Source organism: Lepus europaeus, chromosome 18 (genome assembly GCF_033115175.1).
Source record: "Lepus europaeus isolate LE1 chromosome 18, mLepTim1.pri, whole genome shotgun sequence".
Lineage (NCBI taxonomy): Eukaryota > Metazoa > Chordata > Mammalia > Lagomorpha > Leporidae > Lepus > Lepus europaeus.
This window is the reverse complement of record NC_084844.1, coordinates 69,192,607-69,211,378: the sequence shown is the minus strand read 5'-3', so window position 1 is coordinate 69,211,378 and position 18,772 is coordinate 69,192,607.

Below are 18,772 nucleotides of genomic sequence, written 5' to 3'. Positions count from 1 at the left end.
ATATCACTTATGGGGTAGTTCTGACACAAAATCACAACCTGAATGTGGTGTGGAGAATCATAAGGCAAATCCAAGTTAACTGGCTTATCCAGTTAATGAAATAAAAAGAAAGACAACAATTCTTGGTAACTAAATTCAATGTGTGATGCTAAATGGGAACAGGAGTGGTACATAGAAGAGAGTAAACTGCTGTAAAGGACATTACTGGAATGAGTGGAAAACTCAGATATAGAGTTTGGGGATAAGTAACACTATTATCAAACTGTTATAGTTTCTTAATTACTGTATTATGAATTGAGAACACTCTCATTCTTAGAAAATATTATATAGTGAACAGTTGAAGGGGAAAGTGGCAAAAACTTTGCAATTCACTTCCAAACAATAGAGATAAAACAAGTATAGTGTGTGTTTGTGTGTGATGCGCATGTAGAGAGAACAAGCAATTTCAGGGATTAACTTGTAAATCTAGGTAATGGGTAACCAAGAACACTTGATACTATTCTTATAATTTCTTAAAGTTTCATGAAAATTTAAAAGTTACAGAAACAATGCACACTGCTAAATCATTCTCATGTTAAATTTTATGAAACTAAATGGGAATACATACTAGATAAAAATGAATTGAAAATGAGAACAATATATATCAAAAATTGAAAAAAGAAACGATTGATAAAATAATTATAAAATTAAACAATTCTAAATAAAGAAAACCAGGACCAGTACTGTGGCATAAAAGGCTTCACTGCCACTTGAAGTGTGAGCATCCCTAATGAGTGCTGATTCATGACCTGGCTGCTTCACTTCTGATCCACTCCTTGATAATGTGCCTGAGAAGGCAGCTGATGGCCCAAGTCCTTGGGCCACTGCCACCCAAGTAGCAGACCTGCAAGAAGCTTGCCTGGCCCAGCCACAGCCATTGCAGAATGCAGCTTTACCTGCTATGCCACAGTGCCAGCCCTCCATTGTTTATCTTTTATTTCTATGTCATATATACATCAATGATGTTGTAGTGTAAGCCAATCTTAGTACAGAGAACAAAAGCCCAATATGGTTAACTTTTTCATTGTGTCTTCATCAACTGGATGAAAATTCTGTAAATTTTCTTTTTTTGAAAGATTTTATTTATTTATTTGAGAGGTAGAGTTGCAGACCATGAGAGGGAGTGACAGAGATAAAGGTCTTCCATCCACAGGTTTACTCCCCAAATGACCGCAATGGCTGGGTTGAGCTGATTCAAAGCCAGGACTCCTATGTGGGTGCAGGAGCCCAAGCACTTGGGCCATCTTCTACTGCTTTACCAGGCCATCAGCAGGGAGCTGGGTTGGAATTGGAGCAGCTGGGACTCGAACTTGTACCCATACAGGATACTGGCACCTCAGGCCTAGTGCCAAACCCTAGAGTCTAATTTTTAAAAGGTGAGAGAAGCTGGTGTGTAAGGGTACCCTCTACATAATGTCCACCATAGCACATGTGGAACAGGTGAAGTCATGGAGACTGGAAAAGACCAGGAGTTTCCAGGGTTGCACTGGCAGAGCCCAGGGGGTGCCCAGATCAGTGATGCCATCCTCTCTGTGGTCCTGTATGAGTACACCTGTTGCTGCTTGCTTTTCAAAGTTGATAGGGCATGCAGCACCAAGCAGGATGTGCAGATGGACCATGGAGATGGCCATTATCAGGTCTGGGTGCTGGCTTAGCAGCAGCAGCAGCAGCAAGCGTACACTCTTAATCAAGACAACTGGGAAACTGGGCAGGTGCAAACACCCCTTTTTACTCAATTTTTAAGCCTCTGGAAGTTGCTGGGGAAGTTTGTTAATTTCAAAGAACAACATAATGAAGCCTGTTGAGTCTGTTGAGCCCAGGGTGTCAGGTGCACATTGCTGGTGATGCTGCCATTCTACATGAGCTCCTTCAGGAGTGAAACATAGCCTCCAGCAGTTCCTATGGAAGCAGCCAGAGGGGCTGCTGTTCCAGGGCTCTCCATGTGGCCAGCTCACCCCATGGAGCTCAAATTTCCTCCATTCGGAGCGTCCATTTCCCTCTGCACCATGCCCAATTGGGTCAGGCTTAGCCAGAATCCACACGAGCTGCCTTAACAGGGTGTGTCAGAACATCCAAGGAAGCTCCTGAGAAGTGGGAGCAATGAGGGCTGTGCAGTTGTCCGGGGCCAGGACCTGTCATTCAGACAGCTGGAAAATCAGATCATTGAGAGAGGCCTGCCTTGATTTTCTGACCTCACTGCAGCCAGGGTCTCACCAGAGGGGTCAGGGAAGGACGCTGCCTCACAAAGCTGAATGCCCCTCCCAAAAGCCTGGGGCCCCAAGCCAGCTCTGGGCCAGAGGCTGTGGTGTAGATGGGAGAAGCTCATACCCAGATCCATGTGGAAACACAGAATGGCATCCAGCCCCCACCCAACCCTGTTTTGGTGAAAGTTGCCTGTAGCCTCTCAGCCAGTGTCCCAGACACATCCTGTCCCTGTAGCTTCCTCTGGCTGGTACCCCCATCCCTGTGCTCCCAGCTCTGTGCAGTCACAGCCCCCCAGGGGACAGACAGAAGCAGATAGCATCCCTGCTCAGACCCCAACTGCTCTGCTTACCTCTGGAGTCTGCCTGGATCACATGACCTCCTACTGCCAGATCTGGCTTGTGTGCACAATGTTGAATCTGAAGTTCCCTCTGGCACTTGCAGAATGAACAGGAGTAGGGGAGGGGTGGGTGGAAAACTGCTGTTTAAACCTTAGTCCTGGGGCTGGCACTGTGGCCATAATGGCCATATATGTGTTGATCCACAGCCAGGAGACATTCCATTTTTTTGAGTCTCCCATGTGGGTGCAGGGCCCCAAGCACTTGGGCCATCTTCCACTGCTTTCTGAGGCAACAGCACAGAGCTGGATTTGAAGAGGATCAGCAGGGATGAGATCAGGTGTTGGCACCACAGGCTTACCCCACTACATCAAGTGCCCACCCTTGTAATTCATTTTTAAATCAAGAAGAATTATATCTCCCTCCAGTGTTTACTCAAGTTTGTGTGCTTATTATATCATATTGTGGTTCCATACGAATTTTAGAATTGTTTTCTGTATTTATATAAAGGATATGAATCTTGTAGGGATTGCATAGATCAGTTTATATGGCATTTTGCTTTTAATAATAATAATTCTTCCAAATCATGATCAGAGGATGATCTCCTATTTGTGTATCTAATTTTATCATTAATATTTTGAAATTGTCAGTATAAAAATGTTTCACCTATTTGGTTAATAATATTACTGAGTATTTTATTATATTTGTTACTTTTGTGACTGCTTTTGTTTCCTTAATTCTTTTTTTTTTAATTTTTATTTGAAAGTTATAGAGTCCCGGTTGTTCCTCTTCCAGGCCAGCTCTCTGCTATGGCCCGGGAGTGTAGTGGAGGATGGCCCAGGTGCTTGGATAAGTACCTGGCTCCTGCCTTTGGATCAGTGCAGTGCGCCAGCCACGGTGGCCATTGGAGGGTGAACCAACAGCAAAGGAAGACCTTTCTCTCTGTCTCTCTCTCTCACTGTCCACTCTGCCTGTCAAAAATAAAAAAAAAAGAGTTATAGAGAGGGAGAGGCAGAGAGAGAGGGAGACAGGGAGAGAAAGAGAGAGAGAGAGACCATCCATCCTCTGGTTCAATCCGTTAATGGCTGCAATGGCCAGAACTGGGCCAGGAGCTGGGGGCTTCATTTGGGATTCCCATGTGGGTGGAGGGGCCCAAGGACTGGGCTATTTTTTGCTCATTTCCAAGGCACATTAGCAGGAATCTGGATCGGAAGTGAAGTAGCCAGGAGTTAAACTGGCACATAAATGGGATGCCAGTGTTGCAGGTGGTGGTTTTTATCCATTATGCCACAGTGCTGGCCTGTCCCTAATACTTTTTAACCCATGTAGAAGTATTATTTAGAAATGTGTTGTTAATCTCCACATATACTGAGATTTTTCAGACTGTATTTCAAATGTTGATTACAAGTTTAAATCACCATCAACTGTAAACTGAATAATTTCTGTCTCATTAATTTATTAAGGTATATTTTATTCACCAAAATTTGGTTTATCTTTTTCCATTATTCATGTGAAGTTGAGAATGAATGTTCTGCTGTCGGTGGATGAAATATTATATGAATGTCAATTCAATCTTTTTGATTAATTATCCTGTTCATTTCAAATATACTTTCTGAGTTTGAACCTGCGGGATCTATAAATTACTAAAATACATGTTTGGAAGTCTCCAAATATAATATGATGTCTATTCTTCCTTGCAGTTCTCTCAGTTTTGGCCTCATGTATTTTGATGCTCTGATATAAGCTACCAACATACTAAAGAGACTTTTGTCTTATAGGACATAACCCCTTTATCATTATTTAACATATCTGATAATTTACCTGGCCTTGAAATATCCTTTGTTTGAAATTAGCATAGATATTCCAGTGTTGTGGTTTTTAGGTTAGTGTTATTGTGCTCTTTCTCTTCATCTGTGTCCTTATATTTAAAGGGCTTTTGTTAGAGACAACATGTAGGAGGACCTTGTTTTTCTGTCTCCTTATCCTGTGGTTGTCCATGTCTTTAAGCTGATAGAATAGTCACATTTATAGTGATTATTGGCATTGTTTAATTCCTGTCTGTTTGTGATTCTTTTCTATTCATTATTATTGTTCGCTGTTTCCCTTTTCTGTCTTTATCTCATTTCTGCTTTCTCAGGTTTTGTTTATTTTGTGAGTATATTTTCTTTCTTCTATTTTAACAAATACACTTCTTTAAAAATTATTTTTAGGGATTGCCCTAGAATTTTTGATATGCAAAAATGCCTAGTCTAAGTGCACTTTTAAATAACACTATGCTATATCCTGGATAGTCTAAATGCCACATATCAAGATATTATCAATATTATCATCTCTCATTTCTCTGAGAATATTAATGTCATTCATTTCATTTATGTATATACTAAAATCACCTGTTTCTTCTATTATAATTTGAAGTGTTATCATTTAGGTCAATTAAGGATAGAAGAAATAAAAATTTGTTTTTACTTTCATTCATTTCCTCCTTGACTGTTCATTTATGTAAATCTTTGTTTTATGCCTATACTATTTTTCTTTTCTATGGATAACTTATTTAATGATAAACCTCCTCTACTTTCTTGCCATATAATGTCTTTTTTTCTACTTTCTGAAGAATAATTTCATTATCCATAAATTTCTAAATCTTTTTCTTTCAATAGTTTAAATATTTCACTCCTTGCTTACATGGCTTCTGAAGAGAAATCCAATACATTCCGTTCCCCCCGGCCTCCTTTAAGGTTAATGTAATCATTTCTTCCAATTTATTTAAAGATTTTCACTTTATTTAGGGTTTTCTACAGTTTAATATGATTTGACCTTGTGTCAATTTGCAGACCTTTTATCCTGATTGGTGTTCTGTAAGCTTCCTGGATCCATAGTTCAGAATCTGTCTTTAATTTGGGAAAACTTCACCCATCTTCAGTCTTTTGGATATTTCTGTTGGCATGTCTCAAACTCACTGATATTTTTCACCACTTGACTGAGTGCAGTCTACTTATAAGCCTAAAACAAGGCATTTTTAAAAAATTTGTGTACAGTGATTTAGATGTCCAGTATTTTCTGCTGATTCTTTGTTAACATCATCATGTCTCTGCTTACATTACCCACTGTCTTTGCATTTGCAAACATGTTTTCATTTCAGTCCTTAACATGTAGTTTTATTTATTACGTATTTCTTATCTAATAATTTCCAAAAACATATCCTGTTTAGATCTCGTCCTATTTCTTACTTTATCTTTTTAAACTAAGATTTCTCTTGGCTTTTAATATGACTTATAGTATTTTTTTTAATATGTGGAACTAATGTGTAAATTTGTTTCTTCTACTTTATATTATTCATTGATTTCATTAGTCTTTTTTCTGATTAATCCTTTTTTTTCATCCCAAGAATTTTTTCTTAAATACTGTCTCTGTTTCATAGTTCTTTTCATTTTTACTCATTATTGCTCTACCAGAGGAGTCCTGTTGATGTGACATAAAATATGGCTGAGCAAAGTTTTCCATGATGTTATTGAATTCTGGGGATTTGATCTTTGCAATTGTTGGATTTTTTTGTTTATCTTTATGGGTGACACAATAAGACTAAAACGATTTGGAATTAATTCATTGCCATCCTCCAGGTTCGTGAGGTCCTGATAAACTTATTTTCTCTTGGGAAGGAGGAGCTTGTCATGAAGAAACTTTGTAGCATATTTCAAAATGGTTGTTTCCCCCTTCCTGCTGCTTGAATAAGACCTTTCTCATCTCTTTACTGTGAGAAACTGATGTGGTTCCTGGAACTGAAATTCACAAAAATGGGGAGTACCCCAAGACTGTGGCTCAAAGGAGTTTTCAGTCTCAAGCCAATCTACACTTAGCTTCCATCAATTCACCAAAATTGTCATAACGTGTCCTTATCAGTGTAAACCTCCAGTATCTTCTTCCACAGATAAACTGATCTCAGTGGTTGTTTTCAGTATGCTCTGTCTCTTTAGATTTCAAGAAGCACATTTGTCCTGTGATCTCTGTTCTCTGATGGTTATGAGAAAAGTTGTTGGTTTTCAATTTATTCCAAATCTCTCTTCTCAGAAAATCAAGAATGTCAATTTTTTAAAAAGATAATTTATTTATTTGAAGGAGTTACAGAGCAAGGAGAGGCAGAGAGAGAGACAGAGAGAAAGAGAGAGGTCTTTCATCCACTGGTTCACACTCCAATTGGCTGCAATGGCTGGAGCTGTACTGATCTGATGCCAGCAGCCAGGAGCTTCTTCTGGGTCTCCCACACAGGTGCAGCTGCCCAAGGATTTGGGCCATCTTCCACCACTTTCCCTGGCCATAGTAGAGAGCTGGATTGGAAAAGGAGCAGCTGGGACTAGAACCTGCACCCATATGGGGTGCTAGTGCTTCAGGCCAGGGCATTAACCCACTGCACCACAGCACTGGCCCCATGGAATGTCAATTTTTAAGCTCATACATGTCATAGCCAAAACAAGGATTCTATCTTCTTTCCTATGCTGTCACATTTTTTAAAAGCTTAAATTTCAATACTATATTTGCTGAAAAACATTAATTAGTAAGGTGCATCTCCTTATGAAAAACTAGCCAGCACAGTAATTAATGCCTTTAAAAGTCATGAAATGTACAGCAATAATGTCACCTTTTAGTCTTACAGAATATAATAAAAAACAGCCAATACATGCCATTTTGATACTAATTCTATCTATTCTTGTCAATGCTGTTCTTTATTCTATATAATTTATACTTTAGAATGTGCAGATATTTCATTAATTAATTTTTCTTCATTATATTATGATCAGTTACAACCACTCATACTTAATATATTCTTTACTGCTTTATCAGAAATTTTCATAACTTTCTCCTCCTTTTCCTTCTTCAAAATCAAAATAAATAAAGTCAGATGCAAACCCAGATTTTTTTATTATTTGTCTTGCCTCAAAGTTTCAGGTTTTTGTCTATTTGTCCTCAATACACTCAGTTCTCCCATGTTCCTATATTTTTGGACATTATCTACTCTTTTATACATTATGGGTGCTTAATTTCTCTGTTATTCCAAGAAAATACAGAGGCCATAAAGACCATAAACAGTAGAATTGTTGTCCAACACATCTATCCTGTTCAATAATAGCAAGCAGCCTGATATGATTTAATATAAACATATCTTGATATTCAAGAAAAGATATTCAAAACTCTTCAATAGCACCTCATCATACCTGAAAAGTCCTAGACTCCTTTTCCTGTCCTATGGTGTTCTACTTGAAGAAGTTCAATATTTTTCTCTATCATGTCTGCTATTTTAGAGCATTTTTACTGTTTTTTTAATGCTGTTTAGCAGGAGGATCCAGGCAGTTGGATGACTTGGGATAGAAAGTATAAAGGGCATAGAATAAAGGGCCATGTGAATTTTGGAGGCACAACATATGGGGACAGAATAGATGAGGCATCCATTGCACCTATATGATGCTTTGAGAAAACATGAGACTTCATGGAGACACTGACCAAAAAAAAAAAAAAAAAAATTATGTATAAGGAAAAATTCACACTCCTGTCATCACATAACAAAATATCAAAATATATACTCTGATTTCCTCTCCTAGTTTCTATAGATTAACAGTAGATTTTTGCAGTTGTTCTGACTTTTCACTATACTCCTGGATTTCCTTTCTTTCATAATAATATTGTTATTTTGATAGATGTGATTTTCTAGTAATTCATCTCATGCTAAAAGGGAAAATGAAAAAACTCTCAACCTTATTTTTTCATTTTTCTATGAAATACACAAATTATCACAAACTCAGAAGCTTACGTTTTATAAATTTGTTATTTCACAAACTCTTTGTGTCAGCAGATCAGGGTATGAGGGAGCTGGCCATTTGCAAAGCAGCAATCAAGAAGCTAGCCATGGCAGGGTTCTCATCTAAGTGCTCACCTTGGATCAGCCTGTTTAAAAGCCTACTCGGGTATTTAGGTAACTTTAAAAAGAATCTGTAAGCAATAGAATCTTTTATAATATTAGGTAATAAGGTGAGCGACAACCCTTCACTTTTATCATAACTATAAGTTTGAAGCAATTCACAAGCATTAGGAGAGGTTTATATAGTGGCATAAATACCAGGAACTGTGTGTCATGAGGGTCTCTTTAAAAATTTGTCCACAACATTCATTAACACCTTCTTTTACTAATCGCATTTCTCTAATTCCTTAACAACAGAGTAGCTGGAAATGTTTTAACTTGCTGGATTTGATTTTCCCTCTCACCACTTTCTTTGCATGTACTCACATCATGTGCTTCTCAGTCATCCTACCAAAATTGTTCTATTCCAGGTCACCAATGATCTACATAACCATTGCAGAGTCAAATTGGCAATTATCAGCTCTCCTTTTTCAGCCTGTTACTAGCAGTGAAATGAGCTAGTAATTATAGCCTCCCCCAAATATACTCTAAACCTAACATCTGGAATATCCATATTTACTTAATTTTTCTCTATCTTTAGTTATCTCCAATCTCATCTTCTAATTTCTGTTTCCCTTGAAATATTCCTGCGTTTATTTTCATTTTTTTTCTTTGTACTTAATTCAGTGCATGAATACTATCTTCAATTCTCATGGTTTTATATGTCATCTATAAGGGTAGACATTGTGGTAAAGTGGATTATGCCATCACTTGGGATGTCTGCACCCAATATTGAAGTGCCTGGTTTAAATTCAGGCTATTTCACACGTTTGACTCAGCTTTCTGGCTTTGTGCCTGTGAAGTTGCAGGTAACAACCCAGTATTTGGGCTCCTGCTACACATGTGGGAACCTTGATGGAATTTTTGATTTCTGACTTTTTTTTTTTTTGGAAACAGTTCTCATGAGAAGTTTTATTTTTAATAAGGATTGGGAAGAATTACTTTGACGTCTGCACCTCTGTTATGCACTTACAGTTTTTCTGCTACTTTATACTTTAAATCTCATTTGAAAAGCAAATTTACCGTTTTAATACATCAGTTGTGTAACTTGACAATTCATAACTGTTACAAAAGAGAAGAAAGTGAACAGTTGTGCAGGGAGAACTTGGAGCTGTGAGGGTTCCCACGACACAGCAGACAGCCCAGGCACTGGAGGGACATCCATGGCCTCTGGAGCCGCCAACCAGAGAGGGACTCAGCCCTAGGGGTGCGGCCTCGCTCGCCACTGCCCCTAGCTGGCACTGTGTGGAGGGGGTGGGAATTTCCCCAGAGAGGGGCTCTTGGGCTGGGCACAGCAGCTGGGCCCTGCACACCCCTCCCTCAGCACAAAGCCCAGGGTGCCACGTCTGTCCCAGGCCCGGTCAGCTCCGGTGCCCTGGGGTTTGTGTTTCTTCACTGCAACAGCCTCCCCTCTGGTCCCGAGGATCTGAGGGTTTGAAGGAACGGAGCCCGGAGCAGCCCACAGCTCCAGCTCCCCGCCCTCTCAGAGGACCCCGGGAGCCAGACAGCTGGCCGCCCTCCTGCAGGGGTCGCATCTGTCTTCAGGGAAGGAAACCCGGGCTGTGACGGCAGAGACATCCCCGAGGTGAGCACCAGGCCCCATCCAGGCCTGCAGCCTCGTCCTGGAGCACAGGACGACACACAGGGCCCTGCCTCACCTCCCACACCTCACTGGTGAGGGGGCGTGGGCCTGGGGCCAGGCCAAGGAGGGCACAGCCGAGTGGGGCCCCACCCCCGGCCTGGGGCCAGGCACTCACTCCTCCTGGACAGCCAGCTCGTGCTGCATGGCCTCCTCACTGTCCAGCAGCAGGTGGATCTCCCACTGCCTCACTGGCTCCATCGCAGCAGCCCGGGCCTGGGGGTCTCGTCTCTTCCTTGGGGCTGGGTCAGGAATCCCAGGCAGTCCAGTGGTCCCCAGCCCACTCCTTGTTGCTGATGAGGCTCTGGGGCCAATGTGTGCGGTTCTTCCCCAGGGCACGAGAGAGCTGAAGACTGCCCGGATGCCCTGATGGTGGACAGCCTCCTCCTGCTGGTGGTGGTGGCAAGGCTGACCCCTGCTGGGTGGAACAGGAGCTCTTGATAGGAGAGTGTGGCCTCAGGGGATGCAGTGAGGCAGGACGCCCCTCCTGAGGCCAAGGGCTGCAGCCCACGGCCGGCCCCGCGGGGGTGCTGTGTGTGACCGGCCATCTCACAGGTGGGCTCCTCTCTGGGAAGGGGCTCAGTGCTGGCACCTGTGCCCCAGGCTCCATCCTGTTTCCCTGCAGGACCAGCCTCTGTGGAAAGTCGGGCACTCGTGCCCTGAGCCCCCTCCCACTGCACGTCCAGCCCAGGCAGAAGCTCTTGATTTCTGACTTTTTCCTGGCTTAACAATGCTATTGTGGGCATTTGTGAGTGAACCAAGAGATAGACACACTCTCTCATGTGCTCTCTTTATGTCTCTTTCAAATAAACACATTTTTAAAATAATATCTATGGGTGAGGAAAGGTTATTTAATGGATGCAATGACAGAGATAGGATGAATAAGTTCTGGTATTCTATTGCACAGCAAGGTCACCATAGGTAATGATTATATACTGTACGTTTTTCTATAAAAACACTATAAGAAATTATTTTAAATGTTTCTATCATAAGTAAATGACAATGCTTAAAAAGACAGATACATTTACCCTGATTGGACAGTAAATAATATATGCATATGTTGAAATAAATGTGATATCTGATACATACTTACAATTTTTATTTAAGCTTATTTTTTTTTTCAATAATGAAAATAGGGGCCAGTGTTGTGTTGTGACACAATATGGTAAGCTGCTACTGGCAATGCCATCAGCCTATGTTGGAGTGCTGATCTGAATCCCTGCTGCTCTGCTTCGAATACATCTCCCTTCTAATGCACCTGTGTAGACAATGGAAAATGGCCCAAATGCTTGGGCCCCCACTAAGCATGTGGGACAATGGAATTCCTGGCTCCTGGCTTCAGCCTAGCCCAGACCTAACTCTTATGGCTATTTGGGGAGTAAATCAGCAGATTAAAGACCTTTCTCAGGGCCAGCACTATGGTGTAGCAGGTAAAGCTGCTGCCTGCAGTGCTGGCTTGCCATATGGGCACTGGTTCAAGTCCCAGCTGCTCCACTTCTGATCCAGCTCTCTGCTATGACCAGGGAAAGCAGTAGAAGATGGCCCAAGTCCTTGGACCCCTGCACCCATTTGGGAGACCGGAAGAATCTCCTGGCTCCTGGCTTCAGATCAGCACTGCTCTGGCCATTGCAGCCAATTGGGGAGTGAACCAGCAGATGGAAAACCTCTTTATCTCTCTGTCTCTATCTCCTCTCTCTCTGGGTAACTCTGACTTTCAAATAAATAAATAAATAAATATTTTTTTTAAAAAAAAGAGCTCTCTCTCACTCACTCATTTTCTGTCTTTCTCTGTCACTCTACATTTCAAATAAGTGAATATATAAATAAATACTTAAAATAATAAAATTAAACAAAAATTAGCTATGTACCAATAAATCCTAAATTTATATATTTATCTGGACCTCTTCTTTTTACTCACCTCTATTAACCTGCTGTACAATAACCCATTTCAATGTTTAATAAGAACATTCTCTAATCTGACATTCATCTCAATAGCTGAGAATTTCAATTTTCAATTGTTCATTTCAAAACAATCATAGCAATCCTCATCAACTCATCAACCACCTTCTCTCTCTCTTCCTTTCACATAAACTAATTAATACATAATGCCTCCTTGTTGCTGTCTTTGAAATACTTCCCATATATGACAATTTTTGACCCTCTCCTTTCCTAACACTCTGGTCTGTGTAATCACCTTTTTTATTATTGGTTATTGTCTTTACTTCAATTGCATAGTTTTCTGTCTTTCAATTATCTCTATCTGGTTTTATTATCATTATAGAAAATAGAGTAATTTACTTTCAGATGAAATTAAAACCTGTCATTCTACTTACAGAATCTTCTGATTGGGCCAGTGCCGTGGCTTAACAGGCTAATCCTCCACCTTGCGGCGCCTGCACACCGGGTTCTAGTCCCGGTCGGGGTGCCGGATTCTATCCCAGTTGCCCCTCTTCCAGGCCAGCTCTCTGCTATGGCCCGGGAAGGCAGTGGAGGATGGCCCAAGTGCTTGGGCCCTGCACCCACATGGGAGACCAGGAGAAGCACCTGGCTCCCAGCTTCGGATCAGCGAGATGCACCAGCTGCAGTGGCCATTGGAGCGTGAACCAACAGAAAAAAGGAAGACCTTTCTCTTTGTCTCTCTCTCTCACTATCTACTCTGCCTGGCCAAAAAAAAAAAAAAAAAAGAATCTTCTGATTGTCATTATCTCAGAACTAAATATAAATCCTTTACCATGATCTAGAAGACATTCTCAAACTTACTCTTTGCTGTATTTTTATTGCTTTTGGTTAATGATGAAATTGGGTATTTCCAATTAGTCCTCTGGACCAAGTTTAGATGATCCCAATTTTGCTGTCAACATCCGAGAATCATAATCCAGAGCTGTTTGATTACATGCTTTCTTCTCTCCATCAGCCTGATCAGGATATTCACCTTGGCCACCTCTAAGTCAGAGTTGCTTCACAGCTTGTCTGATCTGGTGATAGCTGGCCTTGACATCTCGACAAACATAACTGTGTGTGGCCTTCTGTCTTCCTCATGGCAGGCTCTGTTGTCAGGGGGAATGTAGGCATGCTGATCAAACTTGTTTCTCCTGGAGGTGCACTTTCAGGGATCTTTGAGCTTCCTCTGGAGTTACACTGTTTTGTTTGTTTTTCTTCATCCCTTCCTTCCTTCTTCTCTCCCTACTTTTTTTCTTTTCCTCCTCTCCCTTTTCCTCCACTTCCTCTTTGTCCTCTTCTACTTCTACCACCACCACCACCACTACTACTATTTCTCCTTCTCCCTTCCTCCCTCCCTCTCTCTCTCTCCCCCTCTCTCTCCCCTTCTCTCTCTTCCTTTCTCTCCCTCTCTCCTTGTCTCTCCATCACGGGTGGCTGTGGATACCTTTCAGTGCTGTTTTCTTGTTCTTCTAAACACTTGTCTTAACATCCACTTAGGGAGAGGCAGGAGCTTCTTTGTTTTGGTGCCATCAAAAGGGCCATATTTCTCACTTTGCTTAAATGTAATTTATAAGTCCATTTTGTTTCAGAATTACACTGAAGGAGGAAAATCTAGTTACACTGTATTTTTTAAAAGATTTTCTTATGAATTTGAAAGGCAGTTACAGAGAGAGAGAGGGAGATACAGAAAAAGAGAGAGAGAGATCTTCTATCTGCTGATTTACTTTGCAAATGGCAGCAGTGGCCAGGACTGGGCTGGGATGAAGCCAGGAGTTTCACCTGGATCTCCCACATTGGCGGCAGGGGTCCATACCCTTAGGCCATCTCCTACTGCTTTTCCCCAACATTTTGTAGGCATCAGGTATTTAGGGGAGTTTATCAGTGGATAAGTGCTCTCTCTCTCCCTCTCTCTCTCTCTTTCTCTCTGTCTCTCTCTGTGTGTGTGTGTGTCTACATTTTTGTCACTCTGTTCCAGGATATTTTAGGAAATGTAAAGAGATAATACCTCAAAATATAGCATTCTTGATCCCACCTAACTATTGATGGCCTAAGTAATTTCATTTATCTTATTGTAGAGATTTTTGTATTTCTCTAATTTTTCATAAATTTAAGTTTCTCAGTAAGCACTCTATAGCAATTTTTAAGAAAGTTATAATAATATTGCATATGAAAAAATGCAGCCTGGATTTTCAATATTCTGAAATAATATGAAGAATAAAGTGAGAGAAATATATATGAATATTTTATATAAACATGTTCTTTTTCCCACTAATTCATGCAGTGTACAAATACATATTGAAAACCCACACTGTGTAAGACATTATTGTACTAGGCTCTGCAAATAAAACAAACTCTCTGTTCTTATTTGGATTAGAGTCTAGTGGAGAGGAAATTAAAATAAAATTAAACTCTGAATTTAGATGGATTTAGTAAGATAACAATTTAATGATCACATAATAAAATTCAATCCACACTGGGTCTAGGGAACATTTTCTTGACAATAACATGAGCACACTGAGACATAAAGGATTAAAACATAGCAGTTAAGAAAAGAATGAAGAGTATTCCAACCAGTGTATACCACATGCTGAAGCTCAGCTTAAATTTATTTGTAGCCAAGATGAAGTAAAAATTGTTCTTAAAATCCTTACATGAGACAATCAGACACTAAAGAGAAAACCAGCATTTATCACCGATTTTCATACTAAAAGGCCTGCGGCAAAGAACACAATATATGAAAGATAAAAGAAAAATAAAGTAAACTCTCAAATTCTGCAGCTCCTAGCAGAGAGATCCCATGGCCTGTCACAGGGAGAGGGAACTGAGGTAGAGTGTACAGACTCCCTGCATTGATGTGATGAAGCTGGGTATTCTGGAACATCATGTCAGTGAGCTGTCATAGGGAAATCTGGAGAGGAACAGAGTAATGAGAAAGAACACTGGAGACATTTGGAGGGCCTTGTTTGGATGTTTGGTGAAGTAATAAACAGTGCATGCCCACCAAAAAAAAATTAAGACTGTGGGTGTGACATCTGTAAAGATTAGAGGAAATTCTTCCTTGTGCCCATAGAGAGCTGAGATTAAACATCCATTCTCAGCAGCCAGACTGAAAAACTCCCAAGTCATGGGACAATGATTAGAGTAATGCGAAAAGTTTTTGCCTTAGGACTAGGAATTTAGACATAGGCTGAGCATGGTTCTGATCCACACAACAAATCATGAAAGCAAGACTAGAAAAGATCAAGCTGTATTTAAGGTGCTTAACTGATCAAAAAGTAAATCTCAAAAATGATAAGTAGAAGTGTGGAAGATATTTTTAAAACTATCTTAACACTCATAAAGATATAAATTACAGTGTCAGAAATTGTACTGGATAGGCATTAGTGTAAATTATATATCACAAAAAATGCATAAGTTTGAGACTGTGACAATCTTTGATAACACTGCAAATGAATAACAGATAGCCCACCAAATGTACACACAGGAAAGTTCTGAAGGAAAAATGGCAATTTTTCCTAGACTTAAAGTATATTATATTTTTATTATATCACATATAATGTAGTATAGTTACTTCGAGATGGACTCTAATGAATTAAAATCATATACTATCATTGGTAAAGCAGCTGTATCATAGCAAAACAAAGAGTTGCAGTTAATAATTCCTCCTGAAATATATATACAACTAAATCATAAAATAATTTATTAATCTAAAATAAAGCAGAATCGAATAATAAACTGTGAAATTAAACCAGTTTGATGACAGATAAGGTGAACTACAATAATATGTAAGTACAATAACACTTAAAAACTGAAAAGTGAGGAACACAAGCCTTACCAAGGTTAATTTCATAGCCATACTCCCATAAGCAATTAAAAATTCATTTCAAAATTATGAGTTCAGTTACCCAAGAAGATATGATTCTAAAGATTTATGCATCTAATAAAGTCAAATGCATGCTATACAATAAGATAGTTTAAAAATTTAGAAACATCATTTGAGATTCCAGTACTTGTCATTCAGCAAATGACAGAATAAGAAACAAGAAATTCAGTAAGAATATCCAATTCAAAACACTACTCTCAAGTAACCATAGAACACTTACCAAAGTAGATGTCAGAGAGTATAAAACATACACTAATAAAAGGATAAAATCAAATGATATGTTATGCTCTATGAATACAAACCAATCAAATCAGAAAGAAATAACACAAACAGGAATCAGGAAAATATTCAAATATTTGGAAAGTAAGTAGCACACATGGCAATAAACTGAGTCCAAGAGCAAGCAGAGAGAAAGTATTTAACTGAATTGAATACAACATAAGAGAACTTGTTTAATGTAGCTATCAGGGCACATTAATGAAAAATTTTAGTGATAAATGCCTGTAGAAAGGGGTTCAGAAGCTTTTTTAAAGAAAAAACACAATGAAAAATTTTGAAGCCCCTGATATTAGTCTGAAATCAATGAACTTGATTTCCAACAACTAAAGACACTAGAAAAAGAGGAGCAACTTAAAGTCACAGCACCACATAGAGAGTGAAAATAAGTATCTGCTGTGATCTGAATGTACCATTTAAATGCTGAAACATAATCATGGATGGTGTTATTGCCTGATAAAGCTGTAAGGTGCTCAGGCGGGATCAGAGGCTTATAAAACAGACACAGTGAGTATCTTTACCCTTTATCCACCTGAGGATTCTGGGAAAAGCCATCTAGGAACCAGGAAGCAGACACTCAAGAGACCCTCAACCCTGTCAGGGCTGGGTCCTGAGACTCTTACTTTAAGATCCGTGGTGATTTCTTTGGTTTATAAGCTGCAAAGGCTATGATAACTTCCTACAGCCATCCCAATCAACTACAGCAACCAAGATACAATCAGTAAAATTTAGCCCCAGGAGCTGCAGCACCTCCCTCAGGGACCCCAAGGCACCTCTGGCCTTAGCCACCTCAACCCTGGCACAGCTCCCCAACCTCTGTTCCAGGAGCAGGGTCACCAGTACCACTGAGGGGAACAAGGCCAGCCCCACAGGGAAAGAGGTGGAGCCTAGGGCTGTAGTCACTGCTGGATACAGGGACCCGTGGCTGTGAGGGCCAAGTGGCTCCCTGAAGGACCATGTCCACCAAGGCCAGCGAGTGCACCTCTGGTGTACTTCTTGTTGCTATCAGAAGATTACCCACGTGTGATCTCCTGAACCTTGCTGGCTTGAGGCCTCAGCCCCACACATAACTCAGCTCACCCCTTGGCTGCCTAGAATTAATCTCAGCACCAAGCATGACCCACAGCACTGCACGGTGCAGGACATGGCAGTGAGCATGGCCTCAAGGTCATGAAGGTCAAAAAGCCGCACCACTGACCCTGAGCCAAGCAACCTAAATGTGCTTGTCTCTCTCAACGCCTGCACACCAGCCTGCTTTCATGACCAACTTCATTATGACAGAAGAAAAATGTCAGTAAAACTGGGAAAAAAATGGGAAAAGCCACTGTAACAAAACCATGTGTGGAAATAGTGAAGGTGATAAACATCTATCCACTCAGGTTGATCAAGAAAAAGTGAAAATGCACAAATTATGAATGAAGAAAAGAATGTGATATTAGTACAAATTCTTGAGATATTAATACAGATTTTCATGAAGAACCATGCTAACATAAATAAAGTAGACAAGTTCCTTGAAAGATAAACTCAGTCAAGAAGAACTTCACCACCTGTATTAACAAATATCTCTAAAGTAAAATACAGAGTTACAAATCTTCCTAGAAAGCATCACCTGGCCCAGATATCCTCACTGATACATTCTTCCAATATTTTAGAAAGAAATTATGTAATTCTGCATGCTTTTCAAAAGATGAGGAGGAATACATCTGAACTACTCCTATAATGAATATTATCCTGAAAAACAAACACAGTGATTGAAAAAAATCAAATTTCCTCATGAGCAATAATGTAAAAATCCAACCAAATTTTGAAATAATTAAGATATTCTCATATAGGTGAATGTATGAGTGAACTGTGTTGTATCATTCAGAAAATAGTTTATTGCTAAAAGGAAATGAGCTAACAAATCATGAAAACACACAGAGGAATCTTTGGTGTATTACCAAGTAAAAGAAGTTGACGTGAACAATTATACGTGCTCATCACTATGTGACATTTCAGAATGGCACAATTATGAATCTAGTAAAAAGATTAGTTGTTGACAGGATTGTAGAGGGAAGAAATGGGTGACTAGGCAGATAAAATTTTAGAGTAATGAAATGCTGTATAATAAAATGGTGGACACACATTATTATAACTTTGCATGAATTCATAAAGTTTTCAATACAAAATCCTAGAGTCAATTATGGATTTGAGATGTTAATGATGTAACAAATGTAATCATAACAACTATACTACACTGGCCAGGTTCATATTAATAAGAGGAGTGACTATGCCACTGTGGCAGCAGATATTTTTGGAAAATCTCTTTACCTTCATCTTAATTTTAATATGAACCTGAGATATCGCTAAAGATAAAATGTATTAAAAATTTAGGACATCAGTCTCTCTTGGCTCCCTCTGTCCGTGGCTGGGCACGCCGTGCTCTCCTAAAGGTGGACCTCAAACTCCAGCAGCTCAACGTCTGGGCCAGCCTCCGTGGCCAGGTCCTGGGACTGCTGGACTGGGAC